The following is a 16,898-nucleotide window of genomic DNA, read 5'->3' as shown; positions in this document are numbered from 1 at the left end:
ATCATATGATATGACAACAAATTTTTAATCACTTAATTTAGTTTAGATACTGCTTAAAGACAGACTACTTTAGAAAATTGCTATATACAAACTCATCATGTTAAGTTTCCAACAGCAATTTCCAAAAGGATGAGACCTGTGTGATATCACAGAAGGTTTCATAGGGTGACATGATGGCAAACTTCCAAGGTCCCCATGGGACCTTACTAACTTGGTAAATTTATCTCAGCTTCCAAAAACTTATTTGTCCAATCATTTTAATTCTCATGTTACTAAGAAATACTCAAGACTTGATCAAAATAACTAAACTCAGAGGATATATAAAAATCGGAAAGTTAATTTATTAATTTACAACTGAAATATAATTTCTAAGGCTACTAAGGTATTTTTATCTTTTGGATGCTTCATTCTTTATGTAGGTAAAACAATAGATGGACATTGGGGAGGGTATGTGTTATGGTGAGTGCTGTGAAGTGTGTAAACCTGGCGATTCGCAGACCTGTACCCCTGGGGCTAATAATACATTATAAAGTTTATTAAAAAATTAAAAAAAAAATTAAAAACACTAGAGTTGTCAATTTTTAATCATAAGTACAATTCCAAACTTCAGTAATTCCAAATATTTAGTAAATATCTGCATCAGCAGAAATAATATACTACATATTTAGCAATAGTATAGGAACCAGAAGAAAGACTTTCCAAAGTTCTGGACCAGTAGGTACTTCAGCCACCAGTTCTGCCAGCCATCATTCCTATAGTTAGTTGCTGAGTTGTGGTGCAGTCTGGCTTCACCTGTGGAAAGGACAACAGAGTAGCTCAGCTACACAAAAACCAATATGGAAGAATTTTGCTATTTTTAGCCACTGGTTCAGCTATCATGGTGCATAGTGACTATTTCCCCTGAATGTTGGAAATCTTTTTAAACACAGTAACATATTCCTTTTTTTCTGGTCTTGCTAATTTAAATGAATTATAACTACAACCTCCTTTAATGTTTAAGGTGGATGTTTAGAACATGAGTTACTGCAGCAATTTATACTAGAGATGCCTTCCAGTCTTCCAAACTGCACCAAATGATGCCAAGCTGCTATGATTTTTAGAATTCTTATATCTGCTCTGGAAAATCTTTTTTCTGTCTTTTCCTATCAGGGGTGTCACTTCTCATTTTTATCTTCATACTTTCCTCTACCAACAACCTTCCAATTTCTCAGAAACTGAATCTAATTTAAGTCTACTCTGAGCAAGAAAACCTGGCCAATTTCTTAGATATATGTATAAAATAATTATGAATAAATTCTAAATCATGGCTCAAGGAAATATTTTATGAGTAAAGAAACATATATTTTAATTTCAGACCTTGTGACACATATGTTGTCTCTCTGGCACCTTCTGGATTACTTGAGGTCCTTTCATATATTAAAAATATTCTAGGGGTGCCTGGGTGGCTCAGTGGGTTAAGCTTCTGCCTTTGGCTCAGGTCATGATTTCAGGGTCCTGGGATCAAGCCCCACATCGGGCTCTCTGCTCAGCAGTGAGCCTGCTTCCCCCTCTTTTTGCCTGCCTCTCTGCCTACTTGTAATCTCTCTCTTTCTCTCTCTCTGTCAAATAAAAATAAAATCTTAAAAAAAAATTGAGCTTAATTGATAGTAACCATTGGGTAAGATTATGCTTTACATTATTGCAGAGATTGAGAATCAGTAACCAACAAACCAATCTAGTCAGCAGTTATGTTTCAACTGGCCAAGAAACTATTGGCTGTGGCAGTATATATATATATATAATGTATAATATGTATATATATTTTAAATATATATATATTTATGCATATATATATTTATATAATTATATGTAAATATATATATTTAAAATATATGTATTTTAAGTTTTGGTAGTCAACATTTAAAATCAGAATATTTCAAATGTAAAACAGAAAGTATGACAATAATGGGCACATATATTGATGTGAAAATAGGTGGGAACTGAGTATCAGTTGCTTTCTTTAGATGGTGTTATGGGTTTCAATGTGTTCCCCAAAATGATTTGCTGAAATCCTAACCCTCATTACCTCAGAATGTGATCTTACGTGGAAATAGGGTTGTTAAGGAGGTAATTAGTTAAGATGAGGTTTTACTGGAATGGGGTGGACCCCTGGTACAATATGACTGCTTTCCTTATAAAAAGAATGTTATGTGAAGAGATAGAGAAGGGAGAAGAAGACTGTATGATGATGGAGACAAGATTGGAATTAAACAGTCAGAAGTCAAAAAACTCATGGAGCTAGCAGAAGCTGAAAAAGGCAAGGATGGATCATCCCACTAGAGAATTTGGAGGGTTCATGGCCCTACCAACACACTGATTTCAGACTTTTATCCTGCAGAGCAATGAGAAGATATATTTCTGATGTCTTAAGCCACTCAATCTGTGGCACTTTATTGTGGCATCCCCAGGAACCTAATACAGGTGGAATTTTCAGACAGCTATTTCTGACAGTATGGTTGACTACCTGATTAAAATTTCTCTACAAAAATCAATTAAATGCTGAATAGAGTATCTATAAAATCTTAACCACATATAGATAAAATATAAAGCCTTGAACATGCAGGACACATAAAAAATGACCCTTACCAAAAGATGGCCCTTGACCATCAGTCAAAGCATGGAGTAGGATCATTCTTTCCACTGGCAAAGATTGCAGTGACAGAGATAGAATACTTCTCTGTTTCTGTCAAAACCTCAGGAAAAAACAACAACAAGAAGAACAACAACAAACTGACCTAAGAATTTTAAACCACAGCCATATAACTTCCCTGAGTCTGGGCTTGGAATTTAAACTCCAGTAAAATTTTCTAGCAAGCTAAGAAATTAGATAACAAGTGATCACAGGTGGATGACACTTTTAGATCAATAGAAAAATCCCTCTTGAAGAGGTCTTTAACTAAGGCCTTGAAAGATTCAGGTAGAGAAAACACATCAACCCCAGTAAATATAGTTTTTCAAATTTAATTATAATTGAAAAATCAATCACAAGACCGCCAAAACTCCCACAATACACAGTTATAATCTACCAAATATGATTTGCCTAAAACATAAATATCAGTGTTAGACTTTCAAAAATTTCATATAATTATCAGACTAGAATATAAATTATTTTTAAAGGATTAGACAAGAAATAAAAAGGAAGGATATTCATTCAGCAACAAATATTTACTTCACTTAACATTTATGGAAGACCAACTATGTCAGGTGTTTCTCTGGTTACTGGGAATACAAAAATGAACCAACATCACCATTACTAGCCTTATCATTGTCTTTATGGAATTTATGTTCTAATTGTGAGAGATACATAAAGAAAAATAAACTGTTTCAAGGTGAAACATGCTCTTAATTAAAAGAAAGTAACGAATACAGATAAAGAGTCAATTAAAATTGAAATGTGATTTCAATTTTACACTGAAGATAAGGGAAGGCTTCACTGAGAAAAAGATACTTGAACATGACAAGAATAAGGAAGCAAGTCAAATGGAGCAAGTCAAATGGAGGAAGTCAAATGGAGGAAGAATGTTCCAGGTAGAGGGAATCAAAAGTGCAAAGGCCCTAAAATGGTAATTGTGAAAACAATAAGGAAGCCTGTGAAGTTGAGTAAGACTGAGTGAGAGAAATCACTGTGGTGGATATAAGTAATAAGTATAAGTAATAAGTCTATATATATATATATATATATATATATATATATATATATATATATAAAGTTTGAAGAGAAATGGCAGGTCAGAAAAGTAAGAGAACTATAGTACTACAAAGTATCAGAAAAGTTTCAAAAGAACACAATTAAGGATCTCTCACAAGCAAACTTATGTGAAAATCAAATGCCTAATTAAACTGCAGATAAGACAAAGCTAAAGGGAGAATTAAGGAAATGAAAGGAAGCATTAAAGAAATGAAGCAAAAAACATCACTCAGAAGGAAAGAGATAGGAGCACCTGAGTGGCTCAGTTGGCTAAGCGTCTGCCTTTGGCTCAGGTCATGATGCCAGAGTCCTGGGATCGAGCCCCACATCAGGCTCTCTTCTCAGCAGGGAGCCTGCTTCTCCCTCTCTGTCTCCCACTCCCCCTGCTTATGTTCCCTCTCTTGCTGTGTCTGTCTCTGTCAAATAAATAAATAAACTCTTAAAAAAAAAAAAAAGGAAAGAGATAAAAACATAAAAGGTGAAGTAAAAAAGATTAAAAAAAAAAACCCTAAGATAAAATGAAGATGTCTCACATATTTCTAATCAGCATTCTAGAAGTAGAGAATAAGATTAGAGATAGGCCATATTATTTGAAATGATAGTAAATTAAATTTTTTCAGAAATTTTGATTTACATGACTCTTCACACTCAGGAAGTACAATGAATCCTAAGCAGAATAAATAGAATTAGGTACATACCCAGCCATAAATTCCAAGTTCCACTTGCCATTAGTCAGGTGTCTTACCTGTTACATTAATTCAGTTTACCAGCAAGTTTCCTTAAAAGCATTTGAATTTGTGGACTAAGTTCCAAGTCTATAGTCATAATTAAAATGTATTAACTCTTCTCGCTAAAAGATATGTTTATTATGAGGCACTTGCCAAAAGAAGTGAAAACAAATGTTGACATTTCTTTTTCATTATCTCCATCTGTTCCCTCTAACCTTTTTGACTTTAAGAGAAGGGAGATGGAAATGGGTGGAGACGGAGAAATCAGGCTGCCTCCAGATATTCAAAAATGAATGACTGCTCTTGTAGGTGAAAGAGTTTCTAGATTTCAATGTTTTTTTAGATGACTACAGCTGACTACAGAAATTCAAGATTGTTCTTGATTGTGTGATCTTGGAAAGGCTTATCTGATGGTTTCATTTACTCAAGTCTGTGTGACTGTGATATTAATACCAGAAGCTACGACATCCAGTTCCAAATTTCAGCATCTGCCTAAGGTAGGATTTTTCTCTTGTGATATGTCAAGCCACCTGTCTTTTCTTCTCTGTACCTTTGGTTAATCCTTACTTATTACCAGAAATTATTTCTTGAACTTAAAACTTTTTCCAACATATGCTTATCATTTTTCTTAACTCACTGTTTTTCTTAATATTAGGTAATTTAGATAGATGACATTTTACATCTTGACTTCCAATACGCAAGACTTCTGATTTACAAAGTTAGAAATTACACACACACACACACACACACAGAGTAATCTATTCTAAGATATAATATTTTTAAAGCACACTTTTTCTAGAGGTAGAGATAATAAAAAATATTGTGACTGGTAAGTTCAGAGGCCTCTGGTAAGTGAGAATTTCCACAATTTTCTCACCCTGATGCATGCAATTTAACTTAAGAAATTAAAGCATAGGGGCGCCTGGGTGGCTCAGTGGGTTGAGCCTCTGTCTTCAGCTCAGGTCATGATCTCAGGGTCCTGGCATCGAGCCCCGCATCAGGCTCTCTGCTCAGTGGGGAGCCTGCTTTCTCCTCTCTCTCTCTGCTTGCCTCTCTGCCTACTTGTGATCTCTGTCTGTCAAATACATAAATAAAATCTTAAAAAAAAAAAAGAAATTAAAGCACAGATTCACTTGGTAGAAAAAACAAAGCCAATAAACAATTAGGGTTTTATTTTTTTCAAAGTTAAGAAGCATTTTTAATTTTTAAAACAAATAATAAATGCTCATGATTAGTACTGCTCTAAAATGAATTCTTTAGCTGAATTTTCCTTTTCACTGACCTGATTCTGGCCATAGCACTTATACTGTAGAGTTTAATGTGCTGTGTCAGTTAGAGTTCAAGCAGAGAAAGAGAATTAGTAGGAGCTATATATATTAAGAGAAATATATTACAAGATTATGGGAACTGGCAAGGCAAGTCAGAAATCTGCAGGATAGGCCATCCTGAAGGACAGTCTGGGAACTATGGAGCACAGGATGAGATTGCTATCCCCAGACAGAATTTCTTCTCCAGGGAAGCCTTGGCTCTTCTCTCTAAGGAGTCAGGGAGCAGCTGACCAAGAACTTGTACAATCAAAGTACAGAGACAGTAGGGTGCAAAACTACACCTCAAGTCCCTTACCATGTGCTACATTGTCCAACTAGACTTCATTTACAAAACCCAAATTCAAAGATGATCTTTTAAGAATATCAAGACAATGGCCATAAAGCATTAAAGCCAAGCACATGGTCTCCTTCTGAGCATAGAACCTGGTACGGACTGCACTCTTCATGCGTCTAGGCAGCTAGCCCTGGGCTTGAGACTGATAACACATGTCTCCCACAGGGCGGGGCTTCCTAAAGAAAGGAGAACATTTACTTACATGGGGAAACACCTTCTAACCAAACACCTTCTAATCCAACTGTACCACCATGGTGGATTAGCTCTGCATCAGTGAAGGTCCACTAATGACCCATTATAACAATTCCTTCAGTCTGGAGACAAGTACAGGTAGGGGATAAATATGAGACTTGGTCTTCCTTTTTCTCATTCATTTATTCACTCAACCCACAAACATGTATTTGTTAAAATACTACAATGCACTAATCTCCCTGCTAGTTTATGGGGACTCAACTAGAAAAAAAAAGAATGGTTTCTTCCTTGGAAAATTTTATTCTTTAACATAATAATTTATTATTCCCTATAGTTCTCGGAAAACTTAGCTAAACAACCCAATGCATATTTAACATAAAATAAACATCCCATTTGACTGACCAAATGTAGGGATGTGAGAGCAGAACTATAGGTAGCATGTAAATGAACCTTAACCTTAAAACAAACCCCATCTTTCAGAATTTATTTCAGCACTCCTAAAATTTACCAATTTAACGCATCCATTTTTTTCCTACACAGAAGCATTAAACTCATACTGGTGTGATTACCTCAGGAAGAGGTAATGAAGGAGAGATTGTATTTGAGATTTTTTAGCCTTTCCGCATATTCTGTCATGGAAATACTTAAGATGTGGTTAAAAAAAAAAGTTGTTTTTAAAAGATCACTTAAAATAACAATAAACAACATTCCCAATATTGAAAAAAGTCATATGCTTGGTTTTGCATGTAATATTAGGAACATATTCAATTATGAGTAATAGAAAACCCTAATTAGTGGCTTAAATAGGTTAGGGTTTCTCCTTCCCACATGCTAAAAACTCCAGAGATAGAGATGGAGTGGTCATTGGCTCAGTGGTACATTTTGGGCAGTTGTCTCTAAAATTCTAGTGGCTTCATTCTACATCAGAATGAAGCCCAGGCAGCTAGCCCTGGGCTTGAGACTGATAACACATGTCTCCCACAGGGCGGGGCTTCCTAAAGAAGGAAGCTTGTGTATTGCTTCATTCTGATGTAATTACCAGCATTACATCACAAAGGTAGAGGGCACTCAGTCAACATTCATTCCTATCCTTATACTGAACAATTCTGAGAATAAATATGCTTTATTTGTGCTAATTCAATTCTAAGATGAAACAAATATTCCCATTTCTCTGCTAAATAATACTGAGACTAGGCAAAAATCAGTTAACTATTTGTTTCAGCAAATACTTGTTCCTGGATAAGATAACGTATAGAGACAGACTCTTACTTATCAAGGCTTACTTCAAGACTCTCACCTCTTGGGGCGTCTGGGTGGCTCAGTGTGTTAAGCCTCTGATTTCGGCTCAGGTCACAGTCTCAGTGTCCTGGGATCTAGCCCCTACATCGGGCTCTCTGCTTGGCAGGGAGCCTGCTTCCGCCTCTCTCTCTGCCTACTTGTGATTTCTCTCTCTCTCTGTCAAATAAATAATAAATAAAATCTTAAAAAAAAAAATTCTCCCTCTTGGTGTTCATCAATCAGCAACTATAATGTTGTATGCCCTGACATTTCAGACTGTAAAACTCTAAAAATTTCCTCCTCTAACCTCCCCTTCTGAGACTTTCAGAGACTCTTCTGTTCTCTCTCACTGCAGGGTAATCAACAGGTTTTTCTGAAAATCATTTTGTTGATTGGATACACCAGAACTTGAAGGGCATCAAGTATATATGTTCCATTTTCTGGGAAATCAAGTTCCCAGAAATAATTACCATAGACTTTTGTTTTGATTTAACTGGTCAGAACTGGCTCTAACTAAAATAAAAGGTCGGGGAGTGGGTAAACAATCAAGATGTATCACCTGCAGATTTCCACATGGTAACTATAAAGGAAACAGGGCTTATTTTAACAAGAGAGAAAGTGAGGAACAAATGGATACCCAATATGCGATTACATCATGGTCATCTTTTCCAGAATAACCAGAAAAAAATTCATTCAAAAGCTCATAAGGAAAAATTTTCAGAAAAAAGTCTTAAATTTAGGACCTTAATCAGAAAAAGTATTGAAATATAATTATATATTCTTGTAAATGGAAGGAAAGATCTCACCCATCCCTAGCTTAAATATAAATAAATGATTAGAAGAGAAGATCAAAGAGAACTAATGTGTAAATGTTTTACATAAAAATAATAACTTCTCTGTGAAGGATAAATGCCTAGCAAACTAAAAGACAAAAAAAAAAAATGTGTTCTTCTGCAGAGTTTAGACTGCAGTATTTCAGAGAATCGGTATTTTTCTTTAGGCGAGTGCATTTATGTATGTGTGCAAACACACATCTGGTTGAAGAATTATACAATAAAGAATTGAAAAAAAAATGCAATAGTCATGTGATATTTCACAATTCAGAATGATAAGAGAAATTGGAATAGACCCTATCTTGGTGACTAAGGGTGTCAACAGAATTTACTGTATTTTATATTAAAGCTCTCCCCCCCCTTTTTTTTTTTTCCATAGTCCTCTCCCCATCACATCGTTCTGTCTTTCCCATCTCACATACAAATAGATATCAGGGAATTATTTCAGACTAAAACTCAAATCTATCATGTGGATAACTGCTCTCAACTGTTCAAAGATGGGTGGCAAATCTCATAGGGGGAGATTAAAGAGGGAGAATAAGGAATCCAACAATACAGCCAGGAGATCAGATAGCTGAATGTCTTAGCTATGTTTCAATGGGCATAGAAAGTCATATTTATGACACAAGTTTATTGAAAATTTGGATAAATTATATGGCATTACATTATAGGAAATGGTGTCTAAAGAAACTCAAATACACACATAAAACCTTTGGAAGTGGTATGGTGGAACTGATGTGTAGACCAATAAGAGAAAGGGTGGCCTGCATCACATGTCCCACTGAGAAGGCACAGGTATATACAGATTGTTGTGTTCAGTTATTGCAGCAAAGTGAGCAGGGATATATATATATATATATATATATATATATATATATACACACATTCATGGCTGGGCTGAATGAGATGGAAAACTAAAAAAATAGTCCAAGATAAAAATACCTGCTTCTTGTCCAATAAAGAGAGGTCTGTGCAGGTGGGATGATAAAAGGATGGCTGGGCAGAAATGGATGAACTGTTTGGTTTACATTCTATCATACTCATGTATTGCAGAACTCCAAGGATTTCCCAAAGACACATGGGCTGCAAATGATTAACCCTGATTCTATTCACAAATGGTAAACTGCAGTGTCTATGACTGTTTTCATCAATGAGTTCTGATGGTCCCTGTCGCCTCCTCTTCTCTGAAAAATCTATACCATATTAAACTTCTTTTCTGAATCCCCCTTCTCATCCATGTGCTTTATGTTCTATGCACTTGTTTTATGGACTTTCTGTTAAGAGCAAAACCATGTACTTTCTTTGAATCCCCTCTAGTAGCCGACACAGCATTGAAGACAGTATTTTTTGCTGAATTAATACCTACTAAATTAAATAAGTGAAATAATTCTGAAGACAATGAATATATTTAGACCAAATGTATTTAAAATACCTAGAACACAGCTTAGACTTTTTTCCATAAAAAAGAGGTTGGCAAGACAGGTAATTTATAGTGACAATGGATAACATGATAACACAAATGTGTATTATCTTTAAAACCTCTTTTATAACCACTGAATCTGAAAATAGTAGACTTATGTATGTTTGGGAAAATTTGTCAATTTTTAAAAAAAATCTTTTAATTTCTTCAAATTTGTATATTAATAAGTATTTACCTAATTCACTGGGGGAAAACGTCATTAATTCAAGATCACTGTCAGTATCTCAATATACACTTAACTAGAAACAAGATTAACAATTTTAATAATATATTTGTAGGAGAGACGCTGGTTAAGAACTATTATGGTATCTTCCTCTCAAATAGTATCAAAATCCAACTTTTACCCAGTAAGTATCTTTCACCACCTTCGTAAGGTGACCTTAGCTGTTATTTTTCACAATATTAAAATATTAAGAGCTGTATAATGTCCTTAAAAATTTATTATAAAGAGAATATTAATATTTGGAGGGATATTCCACCACTGTATTTCTACAAAAAGATGTCATTTAAAGGATTTAAGCTTACCCAGTGTTAAAATATTAATGTAGTTACTTGGCCCACTCTTCTTTCTACTGATTATTTGTCTCATTTTTAATAACAAAGGTCCATTTGCTTTTTTCCTCCCAGCCTAATTTTCCTCTTTGGCATGATGCCCAATTGAGTCATTTGGAGCTTCTGAAGACATGATAAAAGTAGGAGTAGAGGTGTGAACTATATTTAATTAAATTCTGTTCAGGGCAAATAAGTAGCAGGGTGATTAATTGCTGTTCACACACCTTTCAACTACTTTTGGCAAAAGACTACTGGAAAAGGCCTGCTGTTAACTTAATAATCACCAGGGCTCTTTCATGTTTTTAGAGAAAACCTGGCTAGAGTTCACTATCTTAACTCTGCATATCCATGACCCTCTCCTGACACACCAACTGTTACACTTAAAAGTTTTGTAAAAAGCTAGAGGAATTTCTCTCCATTTGAAAATAATAGCAACAATCTGCACACTATGAATAACCATGTACCTAAGTGGATGTATTCTCATCTCTTCTTTCTCTTAATATAAAAAAGAACATATTACCAAGGCGTTTTACACATTTTTAGTTCCCCTACATAAATAATACAAAGGGGGTACGAAAGTAAAAAGAAAAATATGCATTTGTTTTCTATTGTAAAAAAATGTGCTTGTAACTAAGTTCATTTTCTGCTATTAAACATTTATCATGCACACATAATCAGTGCAGTTATCAGGAATCCTTATTAAACCAGAAAATGAATATTGAGAAATATCATAATTAAACACTGTTTTAATTCACTTGTGAAAAAACAGAATGGAAGCTGGTGGTATTGATGTTACAGTACTAATTGTATCTCCTATCACAATGCCGTAATCAACTTTCAACAATGTGCATGAATAACACAGCACTAGACATGAATTGCAATTAATATTTAAAATATGTAAAGAATGAGATTCCACCAAACAGAAGTTGGACATCATTAGATGAAAAATAGGTAAGAACAACCGATATAGGGTGGTTAATAGTAATTGCCTTTCAACTGGGATGAAATGTTATAGTTCCTACACGCCCACCCACATACACATATAGATTTGCAATTACTGTTTTCTGAAAATCAATCCAATATTATGAAATTTGCCAGCAATGTGTATATAACCTAGGGAGCAGTATTTATTTTTCTTCATTTTCGTAATAATGTCTAAGTCAAACAGACCAATTTAACAAGGTTGTTAAATAAGTGAAGTAGAACGAAAGATGTAACTGATAGGTCTGGGAGGAATATTTTGTGTTAGCCTATGTTAGCCTATTTTTTTATTTTATTTATTAATTCTTTTGCATAAATCTCTGGTCTGTGCTGGAATAACTGCTGCCCCCCAATTTCTTACTGCCTCTAATTTACTGTCTCTGAAGAGTTTACACGCACAGATGTATCTCAAACAATATGAGATCAAATGCATTTAATATTCTTTGACCCAAGGACAGCAAACTTTTATGGGTTTAGTTTTTGATGGGTAGATTTTCAACATCCTATTTTTGCCAAGGAGTCTATAAAGCAACATCATTGAGACTGTCAGCTTCCCTGACAAGATAACTTGAAAGCAAAATTGTGTGAAGTAGAGGAGTTTGAGTTCACCCCAGGCTCAGTAAATTGCACAAATAGCAGTTTAATCTGCAGGGTGTCCAAGCCAATAATAAGGGGAAGCTGAGTCAGGGTTTGGGCAGAGAAATCTTTTTTTTTTTTTCCTTTTTTGTGTGTTGATTAGTTTTGAACCTTTTCAAGCTGCCACGTAAGATTCCAATTTTTACTGCCTTTAAACATTCTAGGTTTTCTTGGGCATAATTAGGATTATATTGTCAGATCAAAGTTTTAGGAGATATTTGCTACTAATGTTTTACATAAAATCAAAGCAGGTTTCATTTTTAAAAAGAGGATTAACATTCAAAAAAATACCAACTTGTGCACATTTCTCACAAAGCTAATTATCCTCCCTGAAAATACTTGATGTATTAATGTTAAATGGGCTATAACTATTACTATATAGAGATATGTCTAAATTTTACACAATAAGTAAAAACGAATACTATGCAGTCAAGGTCAGAGGCTCTGCAATCAAACAAACATGATACAAATGTCATATTCTGCAGTTTAATGATTGTATGGCCCTGGGTCCTTAGTTTATACTAATAAACTCACTTTTTAAAGATTTTATTTATTTATTTGAGAGAGAGAGAGAGCACAAGCAGAGGAAGAAGCAGGCAGAGGGAGAAGCAAGCTCCTTGCTGAGCAAGTAGCCCATGTGGGACATCATCCCAGGACCTGAGCCAAAGGCAGATGCTTAACTGACTGAGAAAACCCGGGTGTCCATATAATATCCTCACTTTTAAAATGGGATAATGATACTTCTATGATAACATGGTTATGAAGATTTAAAGAATAAGGGCACTTGTAATAAATAAATAAATAAATGTATATAAATACATATATATGTTTAAAGAAAGAATGCTGCTGATTGTATGTTCTAAGGAAGTAATTAGAACACCACTGGAAATGTTTGATTGTTATGTTTTTTAAAGAGGGAATGCACTATAATGGGCATTTATTTATTTTAAAGATCTATTTATTTGAGAGAGAGAGCATGAGCAGGAGGGGCAGAGGGAGAGGGAGAGAAAATCTCAAGCAGACTCCTTGCCAAGTGCAGAGCCTGGCCCAGGGCTCAATCTCCTCATGCCCTGAGGAGATCATGACCTGAAGTATAAATCCAAGGGTCAGACACTTAACCAAATGAACCACCCAGGCATCCCCATAATGGTTATTTATGATAACGATCTAGATTATGAATACAGGTAATATTTTAGCTTGGTGTGATGTAATATTTGGATTTTGAAAAACAGGGCAACTGGAGTGAAGGATTTTAGAAGTAACACAAATGAGATAATGGAGAAGGGTCAAGATAAAAAAAGGACATGAAGTTAAGTTAAATAAAGATTAAATTCTGGGACACCTGGGTGGTTCAGTCAGTTAAACATCTGCCTTCATTCGGCTCAGGTCATGATCCCAGGATCCTGGGATCAAGTCTCCCCCACCACCCCCGTCGGGCTCCCTGCTGGGCAGGAAGGCTGTTTCGCCTTCTGCCTGCCACTTCCCCTGTTTCTGCTCTCTCATTCTCTCCCGCAAATAAATAAAGTTTTAAAAAAACAAAAACAAAAAACAAAACCCCCAAAAAACAAAGAGTAAGTTCCAACAATAGTGTAGTCCAAAGTGAATTATTTCCAGTAATAAATTCCAATACCAGATGACTGAAGGACATTAAGCTGAATGGATGTAATAAGCTATTTTCTGTCCTGTGTTGTTATAATCATGCCTTGTTACTTTCAGTCCTTTGCTAAAACTTTTTGACTACTTGAATGTATTAAAAATGCTGCAAGGACTGAAAGATAAAGACAACCAAATATGAAGAGAGGATAATTGGTGACAAAATGGTAAACTAGATCAATAATTCAGTAGGAGCAGGAATTTCAAAAGAGATACTGAAACTAAGAGAATATGAGATTCATGTACTCACCTATCCTCCCATTCTTCCATTTTGGATTCCTTAGAAATAGCTGTAAGGTTGCTTATCTTTCCACCCAATAGGCAACCTGGTAAATTGTAAAAATATTAAAGAGTTGAAAGAGGACCTAGTCTTTTCTTCAACCGCCTCCATTTTGACGTTAGTCTGTACTTTCTAACCAATTAAGTTCTTTACAGCTTCTTTTTCTTTTTCTTTTTCTTTTTCTTTTTTTAAAAGGTTTTATTTACTTATTTGACAGACAGAGATCATAAGTAGGCAGAGAGGGAGGCAGAAAGAGAGAGGAGGAAGCAAGCTCCCTGCTGAGCAGAGGGCCTGATGCAGGGCTCGATCCCAGGACCCTGAGATCATGACCCGAGCCAAAGGCAGAGGCTTAACCCACTGAGCCACCTAGGTGCCCCTCCAGCTTATTTTTCAACTCAAGCAAAAGACATGGTGGGAAAACCATCTTGTGGTGGGGATAGAAACTACCTCACAAGCATTACAACTTCCCTGAAGCCAGCAAGACCTAATACAAGTGACCCCAAGACAATGTTTCACTTGACCTTTTCTGCCCACCTACACATACCCACTGGTTTTGTCCCATATTTTTCTTATATAAACCTAGGGGTACGGTCAGCACTTTGGAGATAGCCTAGGACATTAGTTTGCTGTTTTTCTAGTGTTGGCCTCACTGAAATAAATTTCTGTTAAACCACCACTTGTCTCTCCACTTTTGGATTTTGTCAGTGATGAGTGGCTGGAACCTGGTCTGTTTGGGAACCCCACAGCCATGTGCTTTTGCACCCCTGTGCTCTGGTTGCAGTGTATGATTCTAGAAGCCTGGAAGTCTTGGGATCCTTAGGTTATACAGTCAAAATAGATCTCTTTCTTATAATAGAGCTTGAGAAACTCCAGTAGTGGAATTTTCATATGTTGTTTTTCTTCACTGAACTCCTTCAAAACCTACACAGCACTGAATAATTATTTCTTAAAAGAATCCCCATGTTTACACATAAAAGGCCTTAAAAATATTAGTTATATTAGTTCTTATGCTTTCTGATATTGATGGTCTATCAATATATTCTAAAAGGCCTTATTTACTTTGAATCTTACTTTTCATTGGTTTTATTATTAAACTGCAAACTAGTGAAAGAAAACAAAAAATTTCCAAAGATTAAATTTACCAAATTTTGCAAGGAAAGTTCATTGGTTGAGTTAGTTATATTAGTCATAATTGTGTTCCAGCAAACTGGTCCTATTGAGAATAGTGTGAAATTTGTACTGCATTGTGATAAAACAACAGCAAAATATATTTGAGAAGTCAATGCTGGTTCTCAGACTACTTTTAAGATTGTCTTTGTATTAAGTACAGATATTTGTGAAAATGAATTAGGAGACTTCATTTAAAGTGGAGTTGGGGGTGCCTTTGTGGGGCAGTCAGTTAAGCATCTACCTTCGGCTCAGGTCATGAACCCAGGGTCCTGGGCGCCAGCCCCATGTCAGGCTCCCTGCTCCCGACTCTCCTTCTCCCCCACTTCTGCTCTCTAGCCCTCTTTCTCTGTATATCTCCAATAAATAAATAAAATCTTTTAAAAAATAAATAAAGTAGAGTTGGGAACACTCACATGTGTACCTCTTATAGCCTGCATGACCAGCAGGAGAAAGGAAGATCTTATCCTCACAAGAGAGAACACTTTTCACATAAGACTTTCATCTTCTGCTTTTAAAAAAATAAGGAAGATCTCTCCCTGCCACAACTCACTAATAACTGCTTGCAGCCAATGACAAAGACCCATAACCTCCAACTCTTCTTCTCCAATGAACTTCTGTTCAAAACAACACTTCTCAATTTCCTCCTAAAATCTAAAGAAAAGTTCACCTTCCCTTTTTCGTCAGACTTGGCTATGGTTTGCCACAAATTGCTTGTCCCAAATTGCAACTTTTCTGCTATTCCCAAATAAACTCATTTTGCTAATAACTTTCTATTGTATTTTTAACATTGACAATATGAATTAGACTGCACTTTAAATGTTTTATTTCAGTAACGGTTTCAAAAATTTGAGCTTACTTATAAAAACTGAGAAACCTTAAATTTAGTGGCCTACAAGAAGACAGCAGACTATTTTTTAAAGAGGCAATAAATAATGACTTTCCATTAAGACACTCAGTGAATTAATATCAACATTAAGTAATAAAACTCATTTTAGAAAGATATGATATATTTGACTTATATGTTTAACATGTACATTTCTTATAAGTAATTACTGGAGATTTATAAAATGTTTTTCCTTTTCTGTTTATCCATTGGGATTTTCCTTCCTTCTTCTGAATCCCTTGTCAAGAATCACTGACAGCATTCCTATGTTAGTCACCTCTTTCTCTCTTCTAAAGGCTTTTAGAATTAGCTACCTCAAAATCTAAGTCTTATTTCTTGAAGTCAAATGTCTTGAATTATCTCCCTCTGTGAAGAGAGAATGGATTTAGGATTAATCTGGTCTGTTTATGATAAATCTGAATTTTAATTGGCTGTTCATGTATCTATACACACACACACACACACACACACACACACACACACACATATATATATATATATATATATATTTTTTTTTTTTTTCTCTCCAAAGGATGGAGAAAATAAAGAAAGTAAAGATGAAGGGCATAGGAATATTTCTTTCCAGGAGAAGTGAATAGAAACCAGGAGCCCTTAGAACTGATGATATGTTTAGGAACTGAGAGAGTATTTAGCAAACCAGCTCTATTTTCCATTACACTGAATTTGAACTGGGAGAAGAGAGCAGTGTACTGATGCAGGCTTTAAGGGGGGTGTGTTGTCTGTACAGAATTTAAAAAACAATAAGTAATGCAATGTAGGTTATACATGAGGATACCAAAACATGTGGTGGTTGGTGAACCTCTCTTATTCAAATACAACCCT

The 16,898-nt window shown here is 35.3% G+C and overlaps 1 long non-coding RNA gene across 1 annotated transcript; it reads right to left on the bottom strand.

Annotated features, from left to right (window-relative positions):
- Positions 1-615: 615 nt before the first annotated feature.
- On the bottom strand, positions 616-15,657 carry LOC309844465. Its single transcript, XR_014300714.1, has 3 exons — positions 15,586-15,657; positions 13,973-14,048; positions 616-792 (listed from the first exon to the last, which is right to left on the bottom strand). It is a non-coding gene; the product is annotated as an uncharacterized lncRNA (long non-coding RNA).
- Positions 15,658-16,898: the final 1,241 nt, after the last annotated feature.

The sequence above is a fragment of the Mustela nivalis genome (assembly GCF_964662115.1).
Source record: "Mustela nivalis genome assembly, chromosome: 11".
Taxonomy (NCBI): Eukaryota; Metazoa; Chordata; class Mammalia; order Carnivora; family Mustelidae; genus Mustela; species Mustela nivalis.
Note: the sequence above shows the minus strand (reverse complement) of the source record. Positions and strands in the feature narration are given on the sequence as shown.